The 27,466-nt window shown below is 45.9% G+C and overlaps 1 long non-coding RNA gene across 1 annotated transcript; it reads left to right on the top strand.

Annotated features, from left to right (window-relative positions):
* The first annotated feature begins 21,563 nt into the window (after nt 1-21,563).
* On the top strand, nt 21,564-27,020 carry LOC144180605 (uncharacterized). Its single transcript, XR_013324471.1, has 3 exons — nt 21,564-21,791; nt 22,399-22,485; nt 26,665-27,020. It is a non-coding gene; the product is annotated as an uncharacterized LOC144180605 (long non-coding RNA).
* The last annotated feature ends 446 nt before the right edge of the window (nt 27,021-27,466 follow it).

Genomic DNA, 27,466 nt, shown 5'->3' with positions numbered 1-27,466 from the left:
TTTCAAAAGGTTCACCTTAAAAATAACAACTTCGCGCAAATTAACGGGGAGAGGAATACATGATGAGAAGTGCAGACTCGCAACTGGTTTGTTGCTGGACACATCCAAAGCTTAAAAACCCAAGCGTCCAACCGGCACGCCCTACGTGCGCAACAGCTCTCTGTGTACTCGGCCGCGTGCACAGAAAATATCTTTAACGTAAACAAACGCAAAAAACAACAATAATAGCATGACACATAGCTCATGCGGAAGCCTACCAACAAACATGCACTGAACACGCACCATAACCCCGCTTACTGCGCATCTAAGAATGCCACTTCCAAGCTAAGCAAAGTTATAGACGGATGGCTGATGCAATCTGAACCAGGTTTAAAATGTAGCTGTCTCCTGCAATTTCTCGTGTTTTCTGATTCTTATGCCTAAATAATATGGTTGGGCGCTCAAACACAGGGGCACGGTGTTTGAGCACTTGTGTTTGAGCATAGAGCTATTTCATTTCCGCACAAGAACCAGCAAACACGAGAAATTGTAGAAGCCAGCCACATTTTAGCTTTGGCTAGGATTACATCAGCCATCCGTCTACTGCATTGTTTAGCCACAAAGCGTCATACTTAGGTGCGCAGTAAGCACGGTTATGGTGCTGGTTCAGGGGATGTGTGTAGGGAGGCTTACGCATGAGCTATCTCTTATCCGGTTATTCTTGCTTTTCTTGCCTTTGTTTGCCTCAAAGATTGCTTTCTCTACGTGCGGCTAGGTGCGCCGGCAATTGTTACGCATGTAGGGCGTGCCGATTGGGCGCTTGGGTTTTTAAAAGCTCTTGAAGTGCTCGACAATAAACCAGTTGCGAGTCTGTGCTTCTGTTGTCCTCAGGTATACCTGACCCCGTTAATTTACGCACAGTTGTTTTTTAAGATGAATGCACAAAAATACCATACACCATAATACACCGGTAAGCATGCTCGACATACTTCGCAACAATGTTCTATCCTTGCTTACCCCTTTGCGGAGAGTGATATATGTGTATATAAAAGCGATATAGAAAAAAAATAGCCAGTAGTGGTGATTTAGTGGAGGGATGAGGGCACGTTGGGTGGGGTAGAGGAGGGGTCGGTAGAGAGATTTGAGGCCAGTGACAAGCCGACACAGAGTGACAAAAATAGCGGGGTGAGTAAAAGGCGTAAAACGGAGGGAAATATAGTTTTTATTTCTAGGAAAAAAAATTGTTAGTAAGTGCAGAGGTGGCAAGATTATGAAAACAATGGTAAGTTGTTTCGCCAACCCGACTTTCCCAAAACCAGAATGGCACTGATCACGCAAAGCTCACCGCTTCTGTAGGAATTATTTCCCTGAGGTCATGCAGTTAGAGGCAACAAATATTCTATGTGCGCACGTGTAATAACCGTTCCTCCCTCGTTTACAGTACTTATCAACGGGTGTAGAGGGCCGAGCACCTCCAAATTTAACAAATACCAACGTAATCAATTTTATTTTTTATTTTATTTATGAAATACTGCAGGCCATAAAAATGGCCCAAGCAGGAGTGGGAGGTGGTACAACGATAATGATATGACCAATTACACAGTCGTACAGGTGTAGAAAAAAAAAGTTTATTTTATTTTCAAATTCAAATTCAATTTCAATTTCAAATTAAAGATGAATATTTTCAGGGTACTCCGCGTTAATCGCTTTTATGTAAAAAATTATCTCCACCCTGAAAAAAAATTGTCTTCCTCTTTTTTATTCAATTCATTCTAACAACTTCATGGACATTTCTCAGTGTTTTTAGCACTGTTAGTAAAGCATCAAAAAAAAAACAGTTGGGAGGCGTGCCCCCTGGTGGCCGTTGACTTCAGCCGCTAGCACATTTGGCTGACCTTACCTTGGCACGTGGGAAACGCGGAGGAGGGATGTGCCAACACCAACTTCGGCACGTGTAGGACAGGTGAAGCGCTGTTTAAAGAAGAGAACTTATACCGCCGAAACTATATTTGGAGCAGATTACTTGCGTCTCGATGACTCTCCTAACGACCGACTCTTGCCGAAATCACCCACCTGATTATGTACTGCCAAGCTGGGCCCTGTTAGACGAGCGCAAAGGTTACCGCGCGGTTGAGTGCCGGCACTGTTAAGCTGAGAGCCCGTGTAATCCTTGCTCAACGACTCTGTAATCCACGCAAAACATCGTACGCAAGAACGTCCCCAAGTGTAGCAAAATGTTAAAATGTTACGTTATTTCGCAACTGCATCAAGGGGTCGGTAAGCAGCACTGAACCGCGTAGATGGCCACCAATAGCTTCGTAGTGGGGCCGGCAGCTCGAGAACCATCGTGCTAACGACTCGGCCTCGACCTTGTGTAGCGTCGGCGACCAGCTCAAGCGTTTCTAGGGTGTCTGCTCGATCAATGATTCAGCCTCATTTCAATACCAAACCAACAATCCGCCTCACGACCTTGCAACAAGCATTGCTGTCGTCGAGGGCTTCCAACGCGCCTTTTGAAGCCACAGCTCGCCTAAATGCTAATTAGGGGTGTCCCGACGCGGAAAGTAATTTACTGTGAGCAGCCAGCGTTAGGTACCGGCCTGTTGTGCTGCGTGCTTATCCCGCAGCGACAAGCTAGCGGAAAAAATTTAGGAGCGCTGGAAATATTTGGAAATAGGGCACTTTTAGGACGCTCGATATGAGCGTAAAGCAAATAAAACGGCCTTGTTATGCACCCACACGCCTGCTGTTGCAACCGGCAACAATCGTCATGGCACTTTTCCCCGCAATCTGGTGTTTTTCGCGCCATCTGGCATGCCTGGTCGGGTCTTCGGGCGCTACGTCGTGGCCAAAATAGGGCTTGGTGTGTTTGCTTTACACGAGAACTAGGAGGAAATTCGAGATCTATATTGCACGGCCACGTGGAACTCGTGAGGTCCGCGGTCTGTGTTCCCTTCAGTGTCATTTCGATACAGGAAATAAAAAATGATTTGATTTGATGGTTGCTGCTCCGGTGTGGTTCATTGTTCACGGTCGCCGTAGCAGGGACATTTCTATCCCGGCAGATTTTTTTCTTTTGTTGAGGAGAAATTTCAAAGAAGTTTTCGTCTCTCAATAATTACTGTGCAATGGCTGTGCAGTCATCCGGCAACCTACCCTCTGGCGACCGAGGACACCGACCGACGGGCCGACCTACCGACCCACTGATCGAAACGACTTCCGCTTCATGACCTCCGATGAGCAAGTGCATGAAGTGTAGATGTAAAAGTAACGGCAAAGTGTGAATTGAGGAGCAGGACGAGCAACGTTATTTTGTGCGGATTGGCAAAGTGCGTTGTCGAATAAAAGATCATTGAAGAGGTAGAATGCAGTGATGGGCTGGAGAAGAATTTGAGTATCTCGGGGTTTGAGAAAGTGATGTTTTTGTAATTGAAGTGGGAACATTGCGTGAAGAAGTGTGTGTGCTCTGTGGACCGGAGTGAATTACAAAGAAGTCTTAAAAAGTGAAAGTGAAGTGAAGTGGGACGTGGGACGTCACCCGTGGCGTTGTGAAGCAAGAAAACATCGCCGGCTCAGATGAAGCATTTTGCTGAGAAAAACATTCTTAGTGAGGGGGGTAATTGCCATGTGTAAAGGGCACCCCGTGAAAGGAGATACACAAGAAAACCCCGGGAAATAAATCAATGGCTAGAAATTTGAACGGCCGGTTAGGAACGCACCAACCAACCAATGCCCCGACGAAACACGGTGGAACCATGGCCAAATATGGTTCCGCACAGGAAAGCCAATCCGAAAACGCCCCGAAGGAGGCCAAGTGGCATGGTCACGAAATACAGTCAACACAAGGCAGACAGCCAATCAGGGTGTGCCTCGTTGGAGCACAGAGGGGTTATAAGCGTAGAGCACAAAAAGAGGGAGAGGCAAGAAACCAGGAGGAGGAAGGAGCACGGGAGCTTCAAGGAACGAGTCTAGAGGACGCGGCCAGGCCACCGACTATGCATACCAAGAAGCAGAAGTGGGCCGACCTTGCATCTTATACGGCGTCCTAGTCTCACCATGAACTTACGTATTAATGGCCCCAGCGGTGGCGGTGGGGCTCCTCCGGTCAGCGTCCAAGCTCCGCCGACCTTCGCTTCGACGGCCCTCTAGGGCTACGTTAGTACCGGGACCTCCCTGGGGACCTTTAACGGCATCGGCTATCGCTAGGGTAGCCACCAAAGAACAATTTTTGGTTCGCGCGGTGCCAACGCCGTCCACACGACGACCGAGCGCAGCGACACAGCCATCACCACGAGACGACTACGGCTAGCAAGGCGTCGTGGTCACGCAAGGGTACGACACATCAGTGCCGACGCCCGGGGTGGGACAGTGCAGTGGGAACACATCATCAAGGACACAATTAGGGATATAATGGTAGAGAGAGTACTTGTGTCATGATGATTAATCAGTAACGTTTGGACTGGGACCCGGGGGTTGGACTGTACAGACACTTTATTGTAGTTACTTCTTTGTTTGATTCTGTGTCGTTCGTTATGTTCAGTAAATAGGTCTATTTGTTATTTAGGCGAGCGCAAACGGTCGCTGGGGGCAGTCTTCTGGATATTCTTGAACGTGATACGTGGGGAAGGGTCCGGGGGTGACGCGCTTTAGCAGATGTACCTCGGTAGGCTAGCGACGGAACGACCAATGCCTCGGCTAGCGCTCGAGTTCGCGGTCGTCGCGAGTCCCCTGGCCGAGCAGCTTCCGCACCCCGGAGCCCCGAAACACGCAAGCGACTGCCCGGCGTGGACGGCTCTGCCTCTTCGTAACTTTCCGTCGTTGAACCTGCGGGTTCCCCTTACCTCATAGAGGCTTTCCTTTGACGTGCCCCTCCCGTCTTATTTTGTTTGTTGCCCCGGATTAAGATATCCACTTCCTCCGGGGATTTTCTGGCGTCGCTTGTAGTAACGTGTTGGGAGTTCTTTTTGTCTTATTTCTAGTAGTTGTTGTCGGTGAGGGTAATGATGTTTGGGGACATTTCGTGGGTCGTGTACAACTTGCAGAGCTGCTAGATTTTTCCTATAGTAAGTGTTGTTGTCGGGGGTGAACGATGTTTGCCCCCTGGAGTGTTTGGCGTGTTGCGTACTTGCTAGTTTTTTTTTTTTTTAGTTGAGTTGCTGAGGTTTAGGAAGTTTTTGCCTCTAGAGTGTTTCGCGTGTAGCGTACACGTGTCTGAGTTATGTTTTTGAGGTCAAAGGTGAAGGCGTAGGCCACAGTGAATCCAGTGCCTGCGTAGGGGCCAACTTGTGTATTTAGTGGCTGTTTTGTTGTGTTACTATCTAGTTAGCATCGTGCGCTAGCCTCCCAGCGCGAGCGTGCGCTTAGTGTACGGCAGATTAGTGTCTGCGCGCACAAGGTCGATGGCAGTGTGAAGGTTTCTTTTTTTTTCTTGTGTCGGTTGTTGCCCTGTAATCTCTTGTTCTTGTATTAAACATATATAGTTAAAAAGTAGTCGGGCATCTCCGTTGTGATTTCATTCACCCCAGCTATCTCGGCACACGTGAAAACTCACGGGCCGGCCACCCTGCTAAAATGTTCTTGTAAATTTTCTTCAAAGTAATTCCTTCTTCACGTCATCTCAGCACGGCTTTCGCAAATCATACTCCTTTGATACACAACTGATATCCTTTACTATTAGATTACACCGCATTTTGGACAACTCATCACAAGCTGATTGCATCTTTTTGGATTTTTCTAAAGCATTCGATAAGGTCGGTCATAAACTGTTACTTCACAAACTAAGCCAACTGAAACTTTATCATAACGTGTTTAAATAGATTAAATGTTTTCTCACAAATCGCTCACAATTTGTTTACGCTAACATGTATAATTCTTGTTTTACCGAAGTACACTCCGGCGTTTCTTAGGGGTCGGTAATTGGGCCTCTCTTATTTCTAATATATATTATTGACCTCCCCTGTCACATTAAATTCACTATTCATTTATTTGCTGATGATTGCGTTGTTTTTCGTGAGGTAAATAACATAATTTATTCGTGTACTCTTCAATCATACCTTAACACTTTTGCTAACTGGTGCAGTACATGGTAATAGAATTGAACATAAAGAAATGTAAAGTTATGCGCGTGCCCCGCAGTGTTTGCCGTGAATTTACTTACTATTTAGGCGACATACCTCTTGAATCTACTACATCGTACAAGTACTTAGGCGTCCACATAACAGCCAATCTCTCCAGGGCACTGCACATCGAACGGATTATCAACAACGCTTACCGCACGCTTGGGTATCTACGCCGTAACTTTTCCAAAGCTCCATCTTCATTGAAATTAGCCCTGTAGAAAACATTAGTACGACCTAAACTTGAATATGCTTCTTCAGTTTGGGATCCGAGCCACGTTAACCTAATTACATCGCTTGAGCTGGTTCAGAATATTCCCACACGCTTCATATTTTTGAACTACAATCGCACTGCTAGTATATCTGCAATGAAAAATAATCTGTCCCTGCCTACTACGTCACTTCGAAGAAAGGTATCCCGCCTATCAACTTTTCATAAATTGTATCACCACCCCACCTTGCGCGACGAACTCATTTTACAGCCCCAGTATTTTTCCCACCACTTCGATCACCATCACAAGGTTGGAATTATCACCTGTCGTACTAACACAGCTGCGCAGTCGTTCTTGCCTCGTTCTTCTCGCGAATGGAACCACCTTCCCCCTGAAATTGTTGCTATTCATGAAAACCATCTTTTCCGTGAAACCGTAGCTAACATTGTAATACGCACGATCTATTTATGTATTGTTGTTTGTACGCTGACTTTTGCTTGTTATCGTACTAACGCTGACTTTTTTCCTCCCCACCATGTACCATGCGTTATTCAATGTAATCCACTCCCCTCTGTAATGCCACTGGGCCCTGAGGGTATTATAAATAAATAAATAAATAAATAAATAAATAAATAAATAAATAAATAAATAAATAAATAAATAAATAAATAAATAAATAAATAAATAAATAAATAAATAAATAAATAAATAAATAAATAAATAAATAAATAAATAAATAAATAAAAAATTCCCCCGCATTTCCCCGAGGGGGAGAATGTGAAAGTGCGAATGCACGGTTGTCGGCCCGCTTGCGGCGCTTGCGCTCGGCCCCCGCAGGCCACCGCCTCGCCGCCTTCTCTTCCATCTCTTCCATCGGGTTTGTAGTATCACGTGTACACCACGCAGTTATCAAGCCGCTATAACGCCGCTGAGTCGCCAACGCACGCCGCTGACGACGTAGTTTGAATGCGTTAAAGATATAAGGCGCGTCTAACACTGATATCACCGTCGCGTCCGTGGCTTGGTCGGTAGAGCGTCGCGCTGCGGCCGCAAAGTCCTTGGATCGAAACCTGGCGCCGGATGCTGTTTCTTTTTCAAATATAGAGGAGCACTGCGGACGCCAACGCCGCCGGCGGTGGATGGTTTGGGGTCGCTTATAAAGTGCATTCGCACTTAATAAATAAATAAATAAATAAATAAATATAAATAACTGTTGCCTCGCACCCTTCGTCGTGTGTGTTTGCTAGCGGACGCAATTATCCATTGGAGGGGTTTGTGACACGGTGGCGTTGAGGATGTGCGCCGTGAGCAGTTGGGTTGCCTCTTCTATGTGTAGGTGTTTTATGGATGTGTAGTGTAGTTTAGAACTTTCTGTGAATATACTCCAGTTCGCTCTTCCATCGCTAACCCGGAAGCGGAAGTTGTTTTGCCTCTGCCAATGTGTGTCGATTTTGTGGGTAAGTACTCAATACTGTATGATTTTGTATCCACGTGCCACTCAAGAAATGGGAAAATAACTGCAGAGTCAATAGCGAAGTCAAGATGTGAATAACTATTTTGTCTGAATTGTTGATATGTAGCCTGGTTTTTGTTAAAAAGTCATGCTACCGATGCTGTTAGAAATCTTTCATTTATGCGACCTCGGGCATCAGTGCGGGAAGAGCCTCAGAGTGAATTAAGGGCATTGAGGTCACTTAAAACTATGTACGGTTCAGGTAGTTGATCTACCAGGGCCTGAAAATATGTGCTAGATAGTTGGTAATCCGAAGGAATGTACAGGGTTATACCGTTTTGAACTTATTAAAAACTATTGTTCAAATCGCGACAGCTTCCAACATGGCGTTTAGGTGGATGGTGTGACACGCTATAGATTTTCAGGCCACTATGGCCACACCTCGTTAAACATAAGTTCAACTTTGCCCGTCTTTTCAAACTATTATGTCGCTGTTCAAGAAGTTGGTATGTTTACTATTTAGGTGTGTTTCCTGAAGACACATGGGACATGGCTGATGAGTAGTAATAATCTCGTATACATTATCTACATTGTTCATAAGGCCTCTGCAGTTCATTGAATGATGTTTTCTGTTCCATTATTTATATTTAGGAATTACTTTGTGTGTGTGTGCGTGTTCATGTGTTGTCTTTGGAAGCTTGTACTTTTGGAGGGGTTTTCTGGGCTTGCTGTTAGTTTGGACGTCAGAGGCCACTCCTTGCGGTGCCCTTCAGGCAGGAACAGCCCGACGTGCATCTGGGTGTCAGATGTTGAGGGGGTGCCTGACAGACCAGGTCCCCTGGACTTGGAACTTCTTCGGGTGCACTCCGCTGTGAGCCGCCACCTCCGACGGCGCCTAGAGCGCCACAGGTTGCACAAGCGGTGCGGCGATGGTGAGAGCCGATGCGGGGCCCCCGGTGTCCATCCCCTCGGCACCCTCCAACGCACTGGGGACGGGCAGGCCGGCGCGGGAGTGGCATCGGGCCTGAACGAGATAATGGGCACCACAACCACTGCTCCGTCAGCAAGCGGTGGGGGGTGGGTTGGGCTCTCTGAGGCAACCCAGCGGGGGGTGGAGACAGGACCAGGTCCGACTCGCTGAACTGGGTGCCTGTGCAAATCAGACGCCGCTTCGCCCCCGGCAAGATCTGTCGGCGTACCTCCCCAGGAGGAGAAAGGCGAACCTCTTTAGCGTCTCTGGGAAGGTGGTGTTTTCTGTGCCCTTTATGTTTATTATTTTCTTTTTCAGCTGGAACTTTTCACATTTCGTGGCGTTGGCCGCGTGTGGGCCCTGACAGTTAATGCGGAGGAGTTGTGGGCTACAATTATTTTTTGCGTGATCTTGTTCGGTGAACTTGGAAAAGGTTGTTTGAACCCGACACTTGTTAGTAGCATGCCCCAACCGCTAGCATTTGAAACACCACCGCGGACTCCGGATGTACGCTCGGACGGAGCACCGGATGAAACCAACATTGATGTGGTCCAGAAGAACGAAACTGTCAAATGTCAGAATGATATCTCTAGTGGATACTACCTTATTGTCTCTTCTTTAGGTAATGCGCCTTTCTGCCGTCACACCGTGACTACTCAGGCCTTCAAGAAGATCGGAATTTATTTTGTCTGCTAGATTTGGCTCAGAGATCATGCCCTTGGAGCGGTTGGGTCTGCGTTAGGGCATAACCTTGAAGTCAAGGTTGGCCATTCGAGTCTGGTTCAGGAATTTAGTGGCCTGCGGCTGACTGTGTACTTCCACCAATATTTAGCCGGTTCTTTGTTTTTTTAGCTTTATAGGATTCCCCTATAATACTCTTTAAAAACTTTGAAATCAACAAAACGAACTGTGAGGCAACAGACTTTGCTTGTTCAAGAGATTGTGTTACTAAGTAGGGGGATAGTTGTCACGTTTTGTGACTGTCATGCTCGGAAGGGGCGGAAAGTAAACTTCGGTGCGGCGCCTTTTCGGGGCCGATTATTGAGTTTGGAAAATTTTGAAAAAAACTTAAGCATAGGAATGAAGCAGGGGTCGGGGGCCACTTTCTTCAACTTACCCTGATAGCTGAAGAGATCGCCGTGCTCCCTCCCTCGTAAACAGACAGGGAGCCCATCCGGCGGAGCTTGACCTGTGCTCCGACGGCCAGATTTTGTGGTTTTTAACCCTCCACATTAAGAACATTGTCACGATAGGCTACAACTTATCTGAGGGGATTAGGTCCCGTCATGTCGCCAATACCGTCATCAACATTACTCAAGGTGCCACGTGCGGGGAGAACCGAAATTTTGAGAATTCCCAACCACCCTTAAAGTCAGATACCAAGCATGCTGTTACAAGGTAGGAAACCGAAACTGGTTTCTACTCCAATGTTGGACATCGTCCAATCCCATTGCAAGTAGACTACACGTCACTGCTGCCAGTTGTTGCGGCTGCCGCAAATGTCGCATGGTATTTTTTCTTCTTTGAGTCTTGGTACATTAAGTACTGCTTTACAATAACCGATGAGAAAACAAACGAATAATACAGGAAAAATGAGTTTATGTGAGCCGGTCTATGCAATGGAAACAAAAGAGACGGGCACCCCGAGGACAGACAGCAGACGCCTCGGAGATGGACGACACGGGGCGTTTATTCAGAGCGGCAGCCCAGAGCACAAAATCCAGGGAACGATGGTGTGGATGCTTAGGCAGATGAGGTATACCATGAGGCTGATATTGGTAATGAGAAGCTGAAGTGCAACATGATCTGCACACAGCGTAACAAGTAACAGAGAGTTTGAATTCGGTGCGTTGCCGCAGATATTTGACGGAGCGAGGTACAGTGGGCGTCGAATAGACTTGCGCTTGTTTAGGAGCTCCAGTAACGAGTTGGTCGCTGCGGCGGGAGGACAGAACTGATATTGGGGGCATGGGCTGTGTCACCAGGTGTAGAATACAAAGAGCGGTAAGGAGATGATATGGCGCAGATAGGGAAAACACAGGTGGCTTCAGAGTAGTCAACGCCTGTGTTTGTGGTGCGTTAATGTAGTTCAATCGGTTCACAAGATGTCTTAACGGCGATGAGCAAAGCGGTTCTATTTGAAAACCACACAAGGTTTGTAGCGGTGGCGATACCTTTAGGCAGAAACAGCGGAGAAGGAATGGTAAGGATGTCTTCATCGGAAAACTGGTCACCATTCACGAAGATGATTGTCTTATAGCTAGGGTTCATAACGTAGAGCGAGCTTACTACCCGTTGCGGCTGCGGGGAAGCAAGAATACTTGAATGATGTTTCCGTTAGTTCTATGTCGGGTTCGTGGCAGGAAATAATGGCTCACCCGGATGGAAGGAAGTCCTAGCCTAAAATGAGCTGATGGTTACAACTCGATTAGACCGTGCACTGTACTTAGTGCCAAAGTTTATCTGTAGAAACCCGCACTCTGCATTATACGGTTGGTTTGATGGCACGTTGGTTAGCGCATAAAGAGGGCCCACGTACGGGGTTTTAACTTTTTGCAGCCGTTAACACGAATTCTCATCAATCACTGAAACGCTCGCTCACTCCTCAGAAGTGCGTCCACGATAATACCTTCTACTTCAACTGGTAATGTGTTCGATGGTCTTTCTGCAGGTGTTGTTCACTTCCCCAATAGTGCAGTATTCCCTCAAAAAACTGCAGGAGCTAATTTTTCGGGTTGTGGTCCGTAGCATTAGAGGAAGGACGGAGCGGCGACAACGAACGACGGGTGGCGAGAGCGATGGGCGGGGTGCTTGAGGGTCACGAGATGAGGGTCAACCGAGGGTGAGGGCGGCGATGGGTGAGCGGAGGCAAAGCATATCCGAGAGGCCGATAGCCGCAGTGAAAGCGTGTAACTCATGTTCAAACAAACCCTAACACGAGATGAGGGTCAACCGAGGGTGAGGGCGGCGATGGGTGAGCGGAGGCAAAGCATATCCGAGAGGCCGATAGCCGCAGTGAAAGCGTGTAACTCATGTTCAAACGGACCCTAACGTCTTTGCTCGTCTTGCTGACTCTGAAGGCAGAAACTAGACGTGTGGCCTGGAATCACGCAGTAAAAGCATACGGGGCCATCGCTTATAAACCGTTGAACACCGGGTCCCATGGAAGCCTAATAGCCGGCCAGAGGAGCCGCAGCGGTGATCGCTGTGACATGGTCGTCTGTTGACGGTGTTTCGGCCTGCAGAGGTGGTCTTGCCACAATCGCTGAGTAGGACGGTGTGGAGATGGTGGCAAAGGGAGAGGGCGCTGATACATGTACTGTCACTGACAAGAACTCCTCCCTGACGATGTCACGCAGCCCAGGCGGGATAGTGCAGTTATGTGACGAAGGACGCCAGTCACCGTGTCGCAGCTCTTCCAGGATGATAGAGCGTATAAGAGTACGCAGGTCCGAGTCGCCAGGTGGTTCAGTGGACCAAGCCTCCTGTGGAAGACGAATGGACTATAGCTGGTCCAGGCGCCGGCAAGTGGTGCGCACGTCAGTAAAGGTGGCAGGATTCCGCGCAGCCAGGGCGTTGAAGGCAAAAGGCGAGATGCCTTATCAGATTCAGGCATGACTTCATCTGCGTGGCGGCACCGGGCGAGGACGTCCTCAGTGTAGAAAGTATAAGTCTCGTCGGGACGTTGCATGCGATAACCCAAATTTCTTTTTGCGCCATCGGAGCGGGCTGGTGAGGTGCCAGAAATCTGGTGCAGCCGCTTAGTAAAGGTTGTGCAGTCCTTGATGGCTGCCTCCTGGTTCAGGAACCACGTCCTCGCGACCTTGTCTAGGGAGTAGTCCACAATCTGTAGCTTAAAAACGTCGCCCCACATATTACATTGGCTCTCGCGATTGTACGGGTAAAGCCAATCCTCGACGTCTTCGCCACGGAGAACAAAGAAGGAGGGTCACGCTGGCGGCCTGTGAGCAAGCATGCAGAGGGCGTGGAAATGGTGGGTTCCGAGGTGCTTTCTCGCTGCATCGGTGACTCTTGTAGAGTGATACGCCGACCAGAACGGAGCTCCAAATTTGTAGGTGGTAGCGGCGGGAGACGGGGCCGAAAAGCACTCTACCACTTGAGGGACATGCAAGGACAGCCGGCAGACGCCAAGGAGACGGGCGACACAGGGTGTTTATTTGGAGCGGAAGCCAGAGCAGAAAACCCAGGGAATGATGATGTGGATGGTTAGCAGAAGCATATGAGTTATAATGGGATGGGAATAATGGTAATGAAAAGATGAAGTACCAGGTAATCTAGACACAGTGTAACAAGGGATTGTTGCTCACAATATTCACTAGTCCCCATTTAGGAGGGCTGGTTTACGCGCCACCAGGACTATTCGGACTCGCCTTTGGCGTAATGGCTCGGCATGCACACCACACGAGCTCATTGCATGCTCGCTCTGCGCTGTGAGTAAGTGGCCACTTCGCAGCGGTAGGGCCCACTCCCTGTTCATTCGAACTTCGCCAGGTGCCACCACAATAATGTCGCCAGGCTCAATATATCTTAGACACACACGTAGCAGCAAAATTGGGGTCGATGAAGCCCTGTTAACAGCCGGGAAGTGCTGCTATACTTTTTTCTGAGAAATTTAAGTTATGATGCTCATACATGTATTACTGAAACGGCGTTTTTATAAAACCTATTGCGTACATATTTGGGAAAAGAACTATATCGCATATAACGATACGTCCTCAGAGTAGCCACTGGGAGGTCCTATTTAAATTAGAGGTGAAGGACCCCTATTGGACTCCTGGCTGATCAGGAGCAGGATGAAAATTCCCACTGGCATGCTTCACACGCGCCACTAACGTCGGCAAAACAGCTGACCCGTATGAGTAATCATACTCGATAGCCTCAACGATACCGGCATCCACGTCCTCACCATAGTTGAAGCTGAAATTATTAACCAAGGTATTATCTTGATCATCACAACAGGCAATTCCCTCACTGGCAGTTTTTTAAGGCGTCGAAATCACACTTTGTAATCAACCGCATTTCCCAGTGAAATATTTTCACTTAAAACATTTTGAACAAGATTGAAATGGCCCGTCCACCTTTTGGTCGGCTTGTTTTTGTCTTACAGGCTTGGTTATTGGGCGTATCTGACTAAACCGTTTTACCTAAGCGGAGAGTTAATTTGGCCATTAGGCTCTGGCGGGTGGGTGTATACGTGTTAGGGGCCAGAAGGGCTCGGTGAATTAATTTCGTGAACGCACATCCTTGACACACCCAAATATTGGTAGCAGCATAACATTGAGGATAACGACAAAGTTTCACAATTTCCTTCCTCGACATTTTCAGGGTTGGCATGAACTGTTTCCAACCAATTTCTACTGCAACCAGATAAACTGGTCCATGATGCTTCATCCTTGTATTAGTTCCTGCATCTAATTCAGCTGAATCCGATCATACTGCAGTCACAACTCGAAGCAAAGCAAAACTGTGAAATTCTCTTTCAGACTACGTGGCAAAGATTGCCAATAAGCAAGCGCAGTTATACTTCACAACGTTTCTTGGTACCGGATTTTGGGAGATAATAACTGCGTGTCTTTGAATACGAGTTCATTGAGTCGTTTTTGGATTCAGCCTTGTGTGAAGCAATGCCTTTTGTGAATGCAAAAGCTACACCAGCGCTGTGAATCATCCTTATCTGCTTCGTGGCTTCGGCCGGCGTTAAAAACAAATAATCTAGCCCTGGTCACAACCCGTAACTTTGTTTTGGAGTCCGAGAGAAAGTTTACCTCCATCTGGCCCCACGTTTGCTAATAGAAGGTTGCCCCACTAAACATTGCGAGACGTTGTACCTTTTATGCCACATGTGAAAGGGCGCTATGATTGATGCTGCAATACAGAAAACATAGCATAGAGAAACGCACCCTAACCATGGATTATCTGGCAAGTATAACTGCCGAACAGTTCTACTTCAGTGCAACAGAACCTGCCAGACATAACCCCGTAAACCCCAGATAAACACAGAAGCAGCGGCGTTCCGCATTGGGAGCCATATATTATCTTCGCGATGGGTTGTCAGGACTGGATCAGCGATACAGGCAGCAGGCTACATGTTATCTACCATTTGTTTCCCTTAGTAGAAAAAATTAACGATTTTTTTGGCCTCGATCATTCTTCCCGCGTTTAGTATTTGGAACTTCAGTGTTTCCGCCTGTTTTTTTCTTCGATATCAACGACCCACACGCAAGGTGCCCGGGTGATTGCCAGTTCACTGGCAGAAGAAAGGCGCAGTGTTGTTTCAGTTGGAGGGCAGATGTAGAAGACCTGGAGACATTTTATGTGTGTCAAAGTACGACACAGACAGTTCCACGTTTCCCAATGTCGCAAAGTTGGGGGTTCCTGACATTCAATCAAAACGTGGAGCGATGTAAACGTGAAAGGTGGAGCCATAATTTCGAAGCATTTCGCTTAAGGCACAGAAAAATATTAGGGTTCAACTTGTTTTTCAGAATATAGCTCAGTAGGCAGTATGCACCAAATAAATTGTTAAGGTTACAGAATGCGTATTGCCTCAAAGTGAGTAAATAAATCGGTAGTTTTCCTGCAAAGAACTCTAGCTTCCTAACTATCGACAAGCATCCTGCTTAGTTTCACGTGAATGTAGATATCACGTGACCTTGTTTACTCCAGTGTTGTTAAATGAACGTGGCCTCAAGAAGGCATGAGCACTTTCCCTTCAATGTAAGTACAAAAATAGCGAACATAGGCATGGCGAAGTGGTACTGTCGGGTCCCTAAACTCTGCAAAATTGCAAAAGTGTCAGCAGTTTTTGAAGTGAGAAGCACTTTTGGTTCAATATGATGGTGATCACAACATCTATATTTATTATTAGAGCGAAGAGATCCTCGTCTCACTGATTTCGTTGGTTGTCCAACGAAAACGCACTGCAAGAAAGTTAACCTTGTCTGACGGTGAGGACGATATTGTGTGAAGTGCCGTAGGACATTTCTTCAGCAATAGGAAAAACTTCATATAATTATAAACATCGGATTCAGATCTATTACAGTATGCTATAAAATCCTGTCTTTCAATCATGTAGGCGCAGGGACGCTGCAGGAATTAGACATTTTGTTTATTACTTCTCAATTGTTCTCTTTTCTCGTTGGCCCCCAACTTCTGTCTGCTCTTAGATTTTGTTATTTTTGTATTGCAAGTAAACGGAAATGTCACACTATATGGGGCAGGGGTTAACCTATTAAGTCGGCTGTACATGTGTGTAAAATTATGCACATGTGTACATGTGTACATGTGTGTAAAAAGCTAGGTTAATCGCACGCCTTTTTTTCTACTTTATCGTTTCGACAAGGGAGGCTGCCTACTGTTTTTCGGCAGCATGAGCCTTTAACCGAGCCTTTGTCGCTCGCATATAAGTGGTTAAAACTTTTATTCTTTGTGTCTTAGAGTGAAATATGTTTACCTCACTATGCAAGGTAATTTTAATGTTGCTGCTGATATAAACACGGGCATTTTTAGATTTTTACATTACGGTGCTCTCCGAGAGTTAAATGCGTATCCATGATGTTTGGAAACTTGGGTGATATTTTGTTGTCTCAACTTTTTCACTTGTCGCAAACTTACGCACTGTGTGTATTTGCCTTCCATATTATTTGAAAACATCTACCTAATCAGTACCCATATCTCCCGCTCATGTAGCTGTTTTAGCCTTCCTCAGACGAAGTGCCCGCAACACAGCAAAATGGACACAAAACGCACACGTGTCAGCCATCTGTTGTTCTCAGACTTGAATGAGCACGCTAGCCACCCCATCCCTGGCACATCAATTCCGGATATTGACTGTAACGCAGAAGTGACCACACTGCGGGAACTACTTCGCAATTTATTCCAGACTCTGGAAATTCTCAGGTAATCTAATCTTCCCGCTATATTCCCTTGGAGAGGGAAGCGGAGGCTGGCATTCCTGAACGTACCGAGATGGCGCCAGCATCGAGCCCGAAATCCCCAGGGAGAGGTTTCTTTAGATTGAGAACGTGGAATTATGTATTTTTTCTCACTCTTCTACCACCACGCATTTCCTCCTCCTGTGATGTTCCCCCCTCACGACAGTATCTCAACCACATATTTCCCCTTTTCCCGTATTTCTCTTCGTCCTTTCTGACAAACAATACCTCCCTCTTTTCCAGCTCCTCTCTCCTCCTTGTCCCGTTAGGTGCACGACCACTGAATCGCAGATTACTAGTGGTCGAGTGCGGGTTACTGGGAGGTCACTCACGCACGTGAGGCACTCACTCAATCTGACTGTCTCACTCACCAATGGCGAGTCACTACAAGACACAATATCGAGAGACTCAGCTCTACAAGTGGAATTTGTGATGTGTATAGCAGCAGATAGACTGACGAATCTAGTCAAAACTGCGGGTTTACATTTGTCAATATAGAGTATTTTATTTAAAACGAACAGAAATACTTGTGATGCATTTAGGGTAAAAAATAGCGCTGCAGTTTCGTAGGCGTGAAGGGATACATTCGTATACGGTGCAATTCTTATGAAAATAGGAGTCCTGAAATGAATTTTTAGTGGCACACTTCATTCTGCTGTCATTACTTTGATAAGGGTTGTTTATGTTGCTCTTCCTAGAAGAAGCGTCGCGCAGGCCCGGTTAGCATTTTCTACCTGGTTCGGAAGTCGCGCGTAAAATTGACGTCTTGCGTGAATGAGCTCCTCAGGAGAGGCGTCTGTATGATGGCACATTTATCGGTTGCTTCGAGAACTGCGCACTTCCGCCGTTTTGTGATCCCTCGAAAATAAAGCTCACTTCTCTGCAACGCTTGGCGACACGAAATGGCCTTCTCGGTCAATACTCCGCTGTATGCCAGTTTTGTTCACAACCCGGAACTCTGTCTCATATTATAATGCAGTGTGTGTGCAATCCCAAACCTCCACCTCTCCGATCCCCTCTTCCCACCCCTGAGCTGTGGGAGAACCTGGTGACGAGCGACCGTCTGTACGTCCAGCACCTCCTGGCATCCAGAGCGAAGGCTCTCTGCTCAATTGATGGATTCCCGGACTAGTGAACCACTCCCACTTTAGGAAGCTCAAATAAACGTTTTTTCTCTCTCTCTCTCTCTCTCTCTCTCTCTCTCTCTCTCTCTCTCTCTCTCTCTCTCTCTCTCTCTCTCTCTCGGTGCTAGGAAAAGCGACATAAAGCACCAAAAACGCGCACAACTAACCACCATCACAAACTCTCAACGGATGGATCCCATTTCCACAAGGCAGAAGGAAATTCTTCAAGTCCACCTTTGAAGTGAGCACCCTTCATTTTCTTCCGCACTTCGAACTTTGTGCCTGCTTCCAAGCGGGCTGTTTTTAATACACGCTATGCACATGGCGGGGAACGATTCGTCATCATCAGCGGGGCTTTCTGTTGGATGAATAGCAGCGTGCTGCTTCTAGAAGCCTAAGTGGTCTTCTCACGAAGTTTAATATTGTTGCTTTTTTATATGTGGGTGTCGAATGGGAAAACGCTCAGCTAAACGTGTTGTTAGCATTTGGGATATATTTTCCTTTTAGGTGCAAATGCTCGAGTGTGCTCTTTGTTTTTATTCTACCGGAAAAGCAATTTTGTCGGTTTTATCACCCTCTCATTTCACGGTCACAAGTTTTGTTTTTGCTTTGTAGCAAAACCTTTGGATCAATAAAAACTGTTATTTCAATAAACAACTTGATTTAACATCTGCTAGCATGAACTACAAAGATCTATCTTGCGGTACGACGAAGGAACGTGCCTATACAGCTATAAAACTTCAATCGTAAGCCGTGAAATTTCGAGATCGACCACATTGTTTTATACTCCAAGCGCGCCACTTTACTGGTATGGTATTCATTGCAGGAAAATTCTTCCCATTACAACCGATGTTCACAGGACAATCGCTTTGTGTCAACCCCAACCCGTTCGTTACCGCAAAATAAATCCGGGGATCATTTTCGCAGTGCTCAATTGCTCGGAAAATCTTTCGCAGATAACATTTCGCGTGCCTGGCGTATTTTTTGTGCGTACAAAAATGAATTCGCGCAAATGCGATTGAATAATTGATATTATGGCCTCAATTACGGCATGTGGCCAAAGCCAAACTCAGCCTATAATTTAAGGTTTCTATTGAAGTCGTTCATTGCTAAGGTCATTTCGAAAATAATTTTAACGTCTCAATTTCGGGAACGCAGGAGAAGCCCAAGCCCGAGGAGTCATTTATGCACCATTTGATTAATCGGTTTTTATGCACCAAGTGCGGCACCAAGGAGAAAGATCCCCTGTTTCTGTTTGAGAAGTATTCCCCTATGCACTAGTTGGCACAGGTGTTCTGAGCGTGTTTTCCACTTTGCTGGGCTTCATAGCACTCTTGAAGGAATAAAATTACGCGGTGGAATTTCTTCGTGACGACCCGCTGTGTTTTTGTTGCGGAATTATTCCAAAGCCAATACTAGGCATATCCGTCGTTCAACTGAAAGCTTTTTTTTATGCTGGGAAAGCTACTAAAAGAAGTAATATATGTACCAAATATGGTGTTTTTTCATTCATTTCAGTTAACAATGCAATGTAAACCTAACGATTGCTAATGCGTGTTTATTTCAGGTAATCGTATGCCAACAAAAGTTTCCCCAATAAGTACGTTTGGGAATGAATTTGAAACGCCTTTATTTCTCCACGAAATTCCTCCCACGAAAGGTACGCTGGAAGGATACCTAGCAATCATTTGGCAGCCTAATAACTGTTTGCCATTCTTTCCTTATTGATAAGTCAGAAAAAGCACTTTCTACCGCGCCGAACCGTTCATGTTTACTTACCAAGTCTTGAGTTGAAAAGTAAACAAAATTTGCATTGTCCACTAATAGGCGCCAGGCAACATGCGGTAAAGAGACCCCATCTAATGTGATTTTATGGTCTATAATTTGCAGCGCTCCTTTATTAAAATGTGTGTTGCCACAGTTACCGCAGTACAGATTGGAGAAAAAAGCGTAGAAAACAGGACTCAAGGAGGAAGAACGACGATAGCAGGCGCTTGCCGTGATTTTGTCGCACTGTTTTGCAAGTTTGTTTCTGCGAAAACCATAGCATCCGAGAGTTCTTTAAAATGGTATAAATAACGGCAGTAGAAGGAATTGTAAAGAATTGTAGCTTTTCGGCGAAGAACGAGAATCCTATACGAAACAAGAGATAATGTAGGTAGTGTTTGGAGAGAACCGGCAATCGGCGGTGAAATATGAGGTCACCACTTTTCTAAAAGGGAGATTTCCTAGATTTTATTTGTTCCAAGGTACTGCCGCATTGAAGGCAGGAGAGTTACACTTGCAGATGTCATCGCCACGTGGTTTTTGACAAGAAGAGTGCGTAAAAATTACAGTTTATTAAGAAAAAATTTTGTGTAATTTTGGCTTAAATTTGCTGTTGTAGCCAGAGACACAGACTAAATAACGATTATACACTCGAACACTGAGAACTGTCTTGAAAATGTGCTTCAGATATCAATTTTTGAAACTATTCTAGCGACGTCAAAACTAGAAATATATATGCTGTGGCGGTATGTAGACTAAAGGCCATTGGAATGTTACAAAATATTGTACATCTCATGTGTGTATTCACACGCGCTCCTTCGGCGTCAGCCATCTCCTTTAGGTCTGTTTCTTTTGTCTTGCAGAATTGGTGAATCATCTTTTGTCGCGACGACAGACGCTCAAGTAGAGTGCTATTGCATGCAGAAATATGTACACACTAAACTTTTTTACGCTCTTTTGGCCAAAAAAGGTGTAAAATAATTGAAAAAAGGGTGTTGGGAGGCCCTCACACCCTTTTTCTTGAATCTCCACACCCTTTTTCGTAGCTCTCCACCCTTTTTGCGTGAAAAAAAGGGTGTTGACCAACCTCAACACCCTGTTTTTAGGAAGGGTGTTGAAAGGGTGTGGGAAAGGTGTTCAGCTCTTCATTGATTGAGGCCATGCATGCAATATAATTTCAAAAAGACATCCCATTGCACCATCCTCCCAACCTCGTCAGAAATGTTCAAAAAAAAAAAAAAAAGCTGCCAAATTCAATAAAAAGCATCGGCAGCACCGACGTTGAAACAGGAAAAAATATCAGCCCTTGCTTGTTACGACTTCGACAGAATAACACTCCCCCTCCCACTTTTTGTTTTCTACAGCCTTGCACGGAGCACAGCACAGCCTTGAACTGTGACATCTGTATCATCATTCCGTCGTTCCCTGTTCCTCTCCTGCCCCACCAGCACAATCATAGCCCTCTCTGACAACAGTCATTCTCGTCACTCAGTGGAGTTATAACGTACTAGCAATCACAATTTTATTCCATTCTTATTGTTAGCGACCGTAAATATTGTGTACAAATGCAATAAACAGACCACATAGTTTCTCCTGCAGAAACAACGTTGGAGAACAAGGCAGATATCAAAAGAAAACAAAAGTTGGGGAGGTAGGGGCATGAAATCGGGCGCTAAATAAACAGACGCCAAATAATAATACGATTACTTACACTATAACACTGCCAAATTTCATTGCGCAGTGTTATCTTACTATCTGCTGCTTTTTTTAACGTTCAAATCGAGCGCCAAAAGCTTCAGTTCGCGTTTTGTGTTTGTAAACTTTAAATATCTAAGCTTCTTTATTATAATACACACAATAAATAATAAACCTAAAGATTATGTTATATTCAGTAAAAGAGGCAATTATTTATTGTTGTCGTTTTAATTTGTTTACGCAACTCCCTGCCAACGGCCGATTCCCTGAGTACGGCGCGCGGCGGCGTGGCCGGATTCCGGAACAGATACCCCGTGACCCGTCTTATGTGTTTACAGTGGTGTGCGGTTAAACAAGCGCAGTTATTATGATTAATTGGGCACCTCGTCGTCTTCGGTTGTGTCTGTCGTGTTCGACTTCGCGATGGAGTATTTGAGAACAACTTTGCCACCTGAAGACGGCTAATTTCGTTGGCGCTTGCCTCTGAACGTCGCTCGCTCTTCTGCGTCGGCTCCTCTCGGTAAGCTGTCTCGTCACATTTGCCGCCTTTCTTGTCACTGGATGTCGTTTGTAGCTGTCATCGCCGCTTTAAGGATTCGTTAACAGGAGCACGCGTGTGTGAATTGTTTAACTGAACTGGCGAGGTTGAACCTAGAGGGCTCGTCTCTAGAAAGGCGATGTGCGAAAGATTGTGGTGCTTGCATTGAGCGCTAAACGCACTGGCGCTCAGTAACGCCGTGGCGCTCAGTAACTCAGTAACGTTTCCCATTCCGCAGCACTATATTGAACAGCTTCAGAGTTCACCACTGCGAACCACGTCTTACGCGTAGTTTATCAGAACACGGGCGGCTACTCCTCTAAACTGTGCTGCGCAGCGTTTTCGGCTTCGTTGATCACCGCAGTCGTTTGTGCCGTGTTGGGAATTGCGAGGGAGAATCGTTTGCGAGCGAATGTGCGCGCCTCGAAAGCTTCGTTGCGTTTGCGGCGAGCCACCTCACCATGTGTACGGTGCCGCGGTACGCGGGCAGTGATTTTGGCTGAATGTTGTGTTGCCCGAGACGTAACATTCGTGCACCTAATCATTTCCATTCTTGCATGTGTGGTAATCATGTGTCATCCCGTTTTAGACCTCTGGACGGTCTGAGCGCATCACGTCCCTCCATTCAACCGGACAAGAGCCACAAGCATTGTCAACAGTGTTTGGCCGCCAGAACGTAAGTTTTCAAACACAGTTTTGGTAGCACAGTGGGCTATCATACTTGAATATTGTTCGATCCCTTGTATGTACAAGTTCTCTCCCCCGTAACAATTATTGGTGTTTCATGCATAACCTAACATGTAGGCGCTCAATGGCAACCTTTATTGTTAATTTCGGAAAACTCAAAGTTTCACCCAAAATTATAATGTGGGCGTAGCAGTTAATCACCATGTATACGAACTTCCTGGTGTTAGTCATGTTTACGGTGAAGCCATATTTCTTAGGTGGTGACACAAAAATGTTATTACCTTTGTAGTTTAGTCTTCGATAAAGCCTTACCAGTTCTGTTTTCAGCTATTTTTTGGATGTTTATCATGTGAATTGACAGTGCTTGCAGTCCACTTTTTCAAATAGTTATGTAACTGCCTGTACCATTTAAACATGCCTGATTGGGGTTCTGAAGGCTGCGAGTTACGCACGCTAGTGCTGTACCGCCAATAAACAAACATCCTTCCACAAAGAAAAAGATTTGAAAAATGTAAAGTATCCGCAGCATTATTCTTAACTGGAACATGCTAATTGTTAGGCCTGGGGCTTTCCCTGAAAGCACTGTGGGTGTTATGAGAGAGGAAAACCACTCAAACACATCTGCCAAGGCCTTTGCTGCTCCAAGATGCGTGCAAGCATTGAGTCTTCTGAGCAATACATTACACCTTTTTTTTTAAACAACCGACGTGCATGCTGAACGTACTCCTGATTGGGCGTTTGCCAGGCACAAGGAATTTTTCGGGGGGGGGGGGGGGGGAACCGTGGTCGACCAAAAGATGGGACGGGGAAATATGTAGGCAAGGCATCTTGCGCGTTGTTTTGCAAACGATGCTTGAAATAACTGACTTTAACATGCGATTTGTGTATGCTCAACGCTAACTGTAAAGCCCACCTTAAAGGAGCCACGAAGAGAAAATGCAAGTTGGTTTTATTCGAAAGATTTCGTGTTTTATAGTGCCCCCAGCGCTTGTCTGGATACAAACGGTGCTTTATTCACTGAGAAATTAAACAATTTAGGTTAAAATTTTGATTTTCCCGCTCAATCGTGCGTTTTCGTGGTCCCAAATGACATCACAGGAACCGACCGCTCTGCAGCCTAGAGTACCTTCATTCACGCATCCGCCGTACAGGGCAGAGACACGTATACGCTGGCGCCGCCATTTTCGGTTGCTCGCTCGCCGCCGAAGCAAGTCATTGTGTCAAAACCGCGCTAAAATTATCGCCGCAACGCGGTTTACTGAAGAAGTTTGAATCATATTGTCTGTTTCGCGTTGCTAGGTCTCGTGGGACACGAAAAGAATAACGCGTTGAGCCTGTTGGCCCAATTGCGGCGGCACGGGACCGTTCAAAGGTTGTCTCCACCCTGTACAGCGGTGTTGGTTTGTTCCCGAGTTTTTTTTACGTTCTGTAACCTAGATGGCGCCACCATACCGTGGCAAGCGTTTGGTTTGTTTTTGCCCGCATTTAAATCTGGCTTGTTTTTGTTCTGGGAGAAAATATTCGTTCCCTGAAACAGTGCTCGCTCGACAAATGGGGTCACGTAAGACACCGTTGCTTGCGTCAATCGGCCAGTGTCGTCTGAGACAACCCCAAGCCCCGCAGTGCTGTGCACAGCTAAACCAAGCATGCTGTGCGCAGTACGAACAGCAGAACGCATCAGTACTTCTATGTTTACATGTGCTTTCGTAACTTCCACTGTTTGTCCCATCATTCTTATTGCTTTGTAAAGAATGTGCCCTAAATTTAAGCGCAAATCGCTCATTCGTCTAGTTTGTAAGCTCTACCTAATTGGCGTCTGCTTCTGCCAGCCTCCGCCAATCGCAGAGCTTAGCTCATGTGACATTATAGGTTCTGTTGCGGGAAATGAGCTGGTGGGTCGCATGACCATTCCCGTTTTTCCTAATTATGTAGCTTATTTGAGCGAAGTTTACGTTAAAAGTGGTGTCAGTATGATTCTAACGAGACAATCTTTTGAATGAACCAAACTTGTGTTTTCTCTTCATGGCTCCTTTAAGGAGCTTAGATGGTGATGATAATTAGGATCACCTAAATTCCCGTTCGCTGGTCTATGGGCAGACCACGGGCGAATCATTCGTCCGCAGAGCAGGTGGTTAGGCGGACCTGCGCTCGTGAGCGTGATCATGAGTGCGCTCGTGAGTGGCGCGCGGTCCCCGAAGTTCGTCGGGAGGAAGTGGAGGCCAACACTGAATGTTTGCTATCAAGATTCTCGTGTTTTAGATTTTCCTTTAGAAAAGGGACTATTAAGTTTTCTTGTCAGCTATGAAGTACAGTCGAGCACGATTTGAAGGTTATCGCGCCAGCATCGAGCGGCCAAGCGTGCCACCAGCCCACGGTTTCGTTTCAAAACCATGAAAATCGAGATTTCGCACTCTTCGCTCCCTTGTTGGCTGTTCCATGATACAACAATGGCCCGCACGACTGACTTGCCACCCTTTGGGTTTCAAGCTGTACATTCGTTGTTATCAAGCACAGACTTGGACTTGGTTGCCCTTTATTACGCCGACGATAACGAAACTTGCATGGAATATTTGCTAAAGGTGGTGTTCTGTCTGCTTCGTTTGAAAGAGTAGCTTTCCCGCGACAACCATCGAATCGCAGTGGACTGTACATGCGGCGCATTCGTATATTATGGCGGTGAAGCTAGCAAACGTGGGTCTTCGTCCTTAAGTAATCGCCTTTTGTTATTTTTTGTGCTAGTAACGTGAGTAGTACACTTGCGCTAAGCAGAACACCTTATTGCACTGCTGTTGAATGTTGAGCTTGTTGCACGTTTCTTAAATTTCATTATATTTCTATCTGTTAAATCGAAACAGACATGGCTTCAGTAAAATTCCGGTTAAGCAAATACAGAATGCTGATTCTAACCAAGAGGGAGGTCAAGGAAACAGTGGAATAGTGCCAAAAAAACAAAGCTCCGCAATAAGGAGAATTGTGTAGTTTTGTTGATGTGGAGGAAATACAACATGGGCAGAGCAATGCTTTTTATGCAGCAGAAATTATGGATCTGCAATAGTCAATGAAATGCGATGTCAGTAGAAAAATAAACATATCAAGGATTGATAGTTGACTGAACAAAATACAGCGACATGCTCTGTCATGTGATTATACTTTGTACCAGTGTAAAGACAAGGAATGACACGCTCCCGACCACATGTAAGCCTATATGCGGCTTTTGCTGCTGTTCTGCCATTCCCCGGCCGTGCTGTTCGCCATTGAAACAGTGGGGCTGTTTTGATCGGCTCGCGGCAGGTTCCCGGTGCTTGTCGGTGTATCCGGCGCGAAATGCAGCCGGGCTGTATATATTGACAGGTACAGCATCTGGAGCGGGCGCAGGGATCAGACGTTGACATAGCCCTTGTTTTCAGCTTTATGTGAGCAAGAATGTCCTTAAAACTGCAGGTAACTTCAGGCGGTTTTTCAGGCTGCCTAAACCTCACCCCAGCCTTGGCATAAAACATTATGAAGAAGGGCGAGGGGGGGGGGGGAGCACCTGGACCCCCCCCCCCCCCGGCTACGCCCTTGGCGTGTGCTTATTCTTTCTTGCATCCACCACATTCGAGTCGTCACGTTGAATTGGGAATGCTGGAATCCAGCATATGCTGGCAAGATACGAGAGCTTGAACACAACCCACTTGCCCGCAATGAGTTTTCAAAGATCTCCACCACCTGAAGGTACTGAAGTGAGATGTAAGCATTGCCTGAAAACCATTCCAGATAAGGGTACGAAATCATAGTTATGGGCCTTTCTCGCCCATTTACGTGTTTTGAACAAAAAAAGTGCCATTTAAAGGTAACACGTCGTTCCCTGCCGATTTCTGATGCCTGATTAAGTTTGTGGGCATAAATGTAGCAGCTTTCTCACATGTCTAACGTGTATGCGGGCTTGTTAGGAGTGAAGTAGGTAAAAATTGAAAGGTTTGATTGTAGTTGTGTACAGATTACCTACATTGTTTTCATTCCTAGAAAAGAAAAATTGAGGTAACCTGCCAATTGTTCTGCATTGCTGCATTTTATTATGCTTGTATGATTCGTAGAACCTGCAGGAGTTCAGCTGCTTGTTAAAGGAGAAATAAACAGTGGTACAAAAAGAAGAGCATCTACTAAATAAAAATCTTCACAATCGCAGGATGCCAACGGTCCACCTACCAACTTGCGTCCTCCATTGTTTCTGCTGGCTGGAGCGGCGCATGGAGCATTTTTCAGCTTCTCGAAGTTTGTGATCAAGCGGTGCCCCAAGTGAAGGATGCCGCAGACGGATCTTCTGTTTTAGTGCCACAATTTCATGTGCTGAGCACTTACTCGTAAGGCATTTTAAATATTCATCATCCCAGAGGGTATGTTACCTTCGTCTTGGGTGGAATGTGGCTGCAATCAGGTTATTTGTGACAGAAACAAGTGAACCATGTGGTGAGAGTCATTGAGGCCTTGTTGATTGCGCATGCTTCTGAAATAACATTTTCATTCAGCTGAATACTTTCTAAATATTACAATATGTGTTCAAAATACAATAAAAGTCATGATTAGTTGTACTACAGTGGAGGAAAGAAATGCCAGCATATGTTTTAAGAGCCTCTGATATTTCAGGTCATTGGCTGGTGAGCAATAAAACAGAACGGAAAATTGTTTAAAGTGAAATCAATTATTTGTTCTCACCAGTGCATGACCCGTAGTAAAAGCTATCTGGTCTCCCAATTTCAAATGAGACAGGAAATGCCAAAAAATAAGGAAATAAACAAGACAGCTTGCTACAATAAACCAATTCAAAGAATTGCTCAATGTCCATAAAGTGGTTGCTTGCTACAATAAACCAATTCAAAGAATTGCTCAATGTCTATAAAGTGGTGATTCAGGCGGGTTAGTTCGGTGTTGATGAAATACAAGCAGGCACTCGCCTGGTCAAAAACAAATAAACAAATAAAGACATTTTG

This window comes from Haemaphysalis longicornis, unplaced genomic scaffold (assembly GCF_048455015.1).
Source record: "Haemaphysalis longicornis isolate Haplotype H1 unplaced genomic scaffold, Haemaphysalis longicornis Haplotype H1 scaffold_4, whole genome shotgun sequence".
Classification (NCBI taxonomy): Eukaryota; Metazoa; Arthropoda; class Arachnida; order Ixodida; family Ixodidae; genus Haemaphysalis; species Haemaphysalis longicornis.
The sequence above is the reverse complement of the archived record's forward strand: the minus strand, read 5'-3'. Positions and strand labels throughout refer to the sequence as shown.